Source organism: Carassius auratus, chromosome 42 (genome assembly GCF_003368295.1).
Source record: "Carassius auratus strain Wakin chromosome 42, ASM336829v1, whole genome shotgun sequence".
Lineage (NCBI taxonomy): Eukaryota > Metazoa > Chordata > Actinopteri > Cypriniformes > Cyprinidae > Carassius > Carassius auratus.
The window spans coordinates 11,794,879-11,799,826 of NC_039284.1; the positions used below are offsets into that span (position 1 = coordinate 11,794,879).

The window sequence follows — 4,948 nt, forward strand, 5'->3', positions numbered from 1 at the left end:
GGTTCCTTAAAGGGATATGTAAGCCAAAACTATTACTATAATTTTTTTCTATGTTGTGGAACAGATATTTTTAAGAATATAGAAATAACATTATAACAACAACCCATTGACTTTTATTGCATTTTTCCTATTTATAATATTTTATGTTCAGTTTGGAACAACATTAGCCTGAGTACTGTAAATAATTACATTTTTCCCTTTCCCTTTAAGAACGAATGCATGGGGATAAAGTGCATTAAAAATGAATTAAAAATGAATAAAATAGTTGGCATCCCTCTGGTTGAACTCATTTCATTTACTGAATATATTGATATTAGGCCTAAGATAATTTTTCATAGAAAGCAGCCAGATCACATCCAAAGCAAATAGTCCACTGTCGAAGAATGAACATAAATGGCTTATCTTTGAACAGCAGACACATACTGTGCATTTAAAAGCTTGCGTCAACATTTCAATTGAATTTATACTGGTCGATTTGCATCACATTTTGACCTTATCTGAATAAATGGGACCAGGTTTTTCCCCCCTTGGTCCGGCGTCCTTGTTATGCCCAATAAATGAGAACACTTCTTCACACGCTGCTTAGAATTCTGTTCAGTAACTGTTTACCAGACACATTCCTTAAAAAGCACACCATGGGACTCTTTCCTGGAGTGGGGCATGTGTTTGTTGCTGATGTGTGGCTCTCTTTTTTGATGCCTCCATCTTTAATGTTGGCAACCTCCCTGCTCCATCGTGCAGGACGGTGCCTTCCAAGACTGAGACAGTGTGTGAATAACATCTTAGAAGTCCAAATGGACTAGTTCCGCTCGGATAAGCGATGCCCGGCCACAACAAGGGGTTCTGATTCATGGTGTTTCCCAGGGACATGTTCTCCCTGAGCCTTTGCTATTTAGTTATTGCCAGCCTGGAAAACGTAGAAGTTCAGCCAGCGACCTCTGCGTCACACGGTTTCATTGTGTTGCACATGTTCAGAGCTATCACTATGCATTTCTGCAAACACACATTTAATGGGGGAAAAAACACATGTACTCCACGACCCCTTAAGACTGGTGCATTTCCTTTTTTCCTTTTTCTTTTTTTTACTAATTTGTCATCATGCAACGTTTCCTCCATCTGGACTTTTCCCCTCCCTTTTTCAAGCCAATCACCCTTCATTGAAATTTCCCAGAATCAAACACAAAAATGGGGGGGGGGATTCATAGTCAGCAGCAGTTCAACTTTATTTTTTTCTTGTCTTTTTCTCATTAAAAGGAAGAGGATGGTTGTAGTACATGAGAAAAGTTCTGTGAAACAAAACAAAGTCTTCAAAGTGATTCAGATTCAGAGTGATTGTTTCAGCATGTTAGCAGTCACGCTTATTTGGATCAGGACAGAGAGGTGTGGTCTCTCATCCAACCACAGACAGGACAGGGGACCATTTCGTCTGTGATTTTCATGTGCACACCAGTGCCGTATTGACCCAAATGAGCGACTGCCGATCCATCAGTTAACGTTGACAACTTTTCTCTAACATTCAGGACTAAAATAACTTTTCATCAGCTTTCCTGTACACTGCAGTGAAGTCAAGTCCGGTGGCTGAGTCCATTCATTTTTCTGGTTTATTGTTGAGATCATTAAGTATGATACAGGCCAAATGACTAACATTAGTAGTTTTCGAAATGGGATGCTGGGAATGCGTTAATTACTGGTGCAAATGAACTGAACAGTGTATCAGGGTGTAAAAGCTGATGGTGCATGAAATACGAACGATTGTCACAAAAAGAGGGGAAGGGAAAGCATTACTAGCACATAAACAGGCCTTGTATTAAAAATAAACATTGAATGTCAATAAAAATAAATTACTCTCTTTTCATATAAAAGCTGGGTACTTGTGCTTTCTTTTCTGTTCAGCAATTTTGGTTTTCTTTTGTAAGCAATATATGTTATGACGCATAAAAATATTGCACACTTTAACTCTACAATAATTGCAAAGGAACAAGTTACTAATAGTGCATCGACAAATCGTTTTGCTTAAATTGAAGTGCAAACCACACAGTCAGTATTTAGAGTCTATAATCTTTTTTCTTCTTTTATTATATACTTTTTTATTTTATTTTTTTTAAAGGGGTTGGAAATGTAGAACACCTCCTGCTCATTTTAGACAATTCAAGAAAATGACTTGGAGCCCAGCCCAAGTGTTTCCACCGGAGCTACTTTTAAACAGTTCAAAAAGCACCTTACCCTCAATTTCTCTCCATTATACAAAAATAAAAATATTCTAGCATTCACAGAAAAAGCTATTTGACCTCTGTTTCCAAGAAATTATCGCTGCCCATAGCTCTTCTCCAGCCAATGCCGAACATCTTTAAGGTTGTAGAAAAATGGACCCTTTCCCCCAAGATAAGCAATTTTATTCTTCTGTACGATGCAAACCCGCTCGTAGGCCACACCGTAGGCTACATTGGCGTTATTGTCCATGCAATCTGCCACCAATTGGCACTGAGGTGGCAAAGAGAAATGCTCCAGAAGTTTCCGAGCGGCAAACATCCTCTCCTCCAGATTACGGTGTTTCCTCACTTCAAATGAAAAATTCTTCATGGGAGGAGCTGCCCAGCCATCTGAGGGGTGAGCCTCATCGATGTAGACAAGCAGGAAGTCTGCCACGTCCGAAAATTCCTCCACCATCCGCCGGAAAATCGGCAGCTGGCTTATAAAGGGGGGTCAAGTGGCGGAGCCAAAGTTGACCACTAATGGGCGGTTGGGAGACTCAAAGTCCAGCAGATGACACTCGTTATGAGTCTTACTGCTGAGGTTCCAGCGTCTGTTGATGCCTGGGACCTTCACCACCTTGGAGTTTGGAGCAGCTTCACCCAGCTTCACCTGAACAAAACAGTTCAACATCCACAATAAATATTTCTGAGGACTTCAGAATCACTTAGTGGGCTTATTGTCCTCTCTTGTTATGGAGACTCAAGTGAAGTCACCAGGTTTGAGAGCTCATATTCACAGTTGTATATATACAAAAAAAAGACTAATTCTTTGGGGCTTTGTCACTGTTCTAAAACGGTGACACCTTTTCGGCCTGCACCTTTTAACACCATCTGTAAGAACTTTTAAGCATCTTGTAGAAAAAGTACAACACATGATCTCTTTGATCTCACAAAAGACTTTGGAGACAGATATTTGTAGTGAGTCGTCTTTGAAAAAGCCATTTCTGTGACTTTAAAACTAAGTGCATATGAATTTTGGCACTGTTGGAAACACACATACAACTCATCCTCTCATCTTTAACATTATTTTGACACTAAATGATTTCCTCCGCAAGACTTTGGAACAAAACAATGATATAGTTAATGATTGAGGACAATGAATGCACATAAAGAGAGTGTATTTTACCCCACTGGGTGATTTTTGATTGATTTTTAGTTAAAAAGTAACAGGAACATGAATCCAGACATGTAATGAATTAAGAGCATTGACCCAAGAGGTCGCTGACTGTCTGGAGGGCAAAGTTCAAACCTTAATAAGGATGAAAATTACTATCTATCTATCTATCTATCTACACACACACACACACACACACATATATATATATATATATATATAGAGAGAGAGAGAGAGAGAGAGAGAGAGAGAGAAAGAGAGAGGCAATTAGTTGAATATTGTAGAAATCATTGAGTAATACTTTATGCCACAAGATCCATATTACAATTATTTTATGCAAACTGAAAATTGACAACTAATTAAAATAACAACTGTAATTGCAAAGTTTTCATTAGATAAAAATGTACATCGCCCTTATTGTACAGCATTTTCATCAACATCTGTTGTTTTTAAATGAGCTTTAGAACCAATTTGACGTCACTATGTGTGTTCATTGATATTATGCAGTACTTTAAGTAAATATAATGTAGCGAGGACACTAAAGTCTAACCAAATATTCCATTGTGTATCCTTAACATTAAAACAACATGGACAAATGAACCCCTAAGCCCTTAGAACTTGTCCGAGTCATACCAAGTCTTGTGCTCTCAGCTTACCTGTTTGTAGGCATCCAGCAGAAAGCTGTCCCATATGGAGCGCACGCCGGCTGTGGTTAACATGCGCTGCCACTCACCCGTGGAGCCCGAACAGATCAGGAGTGACACCACGCGCTTTACCAGTACTATCGAATCATACAGCACGAAAAACAGGCAGTTGGAGAAGAATCCAGGCAAGATCTGCAAAGTTACCAGACGGTCCACACTAAGCATGCCCATTTCGCTTTGATTTACAGGTGGTTGACGCGTACTTTTGCTTATTTAAGTTCACCTTTCCGATTCATCCTGGTCAGATATCATCTTTTTTGCCGTCTCCCTCCTAGGAAACTTTCATTCACCTACAGAAAGCAGAGACGACCTAAGGATGTGGGCGTTTGCGCGCGGTGAGCCCGATTCGGTCTCTCCGAGCATCAGGCGCCTTTACGTACAGAGGAGCGCTGATGCCAAACGTCCCCCTCCTTTCCGCCTAACAATTAACCAAAGGCTACCCGTCGGGCAGGTTCCTGAGTCGCTCTGCGTCTTTTTATACCGTAAATCATTCCGTGCTCTGAAATAAAGCCTGCGGGGCTGGTGGGGGAGTGACGTCATAACAAGGGCTTTTTCTCCGGATGGGACATGCGATAAAAAGATGGAAACAGATTCAGTGTTCTTTTAACTTCAGTTGCTGATTACAAAAGGAAATTACGTGTCCCTGTATGAAGAGACAGGTTTACAATTACATTGATTTGCCTGAGATCAATCTTTTGTGCAAAAATGTGTTTTATAATGATACAGTGAGGTCTAAAAGTTGAACAATGTCAGTTAATGTTTAAAATTAAAACGAGATAGACAGACAGACAGATAGATAGATAGATAGATAGATAGATAGATAGATAGATAGATAGATAGATAGATAGATAGATAGATAGATAGATAGATAGATAGAT

General features: G+C 39.7%; 1 pseudogene; it reads right to left on the reverse strand.

The window, feature by feature from the left end:
- Positions 1-1,198: 1,198 nt before the first annotated feature.
- LOC113060659 (type II iodothyronine deiodinase-like) lies at positions 1,199-4,582 on the reverse strand (annotated as a pseudogene).
- Between the last annotated feature and the right edge of the window lie 366 nt (positions 4,583-4,948).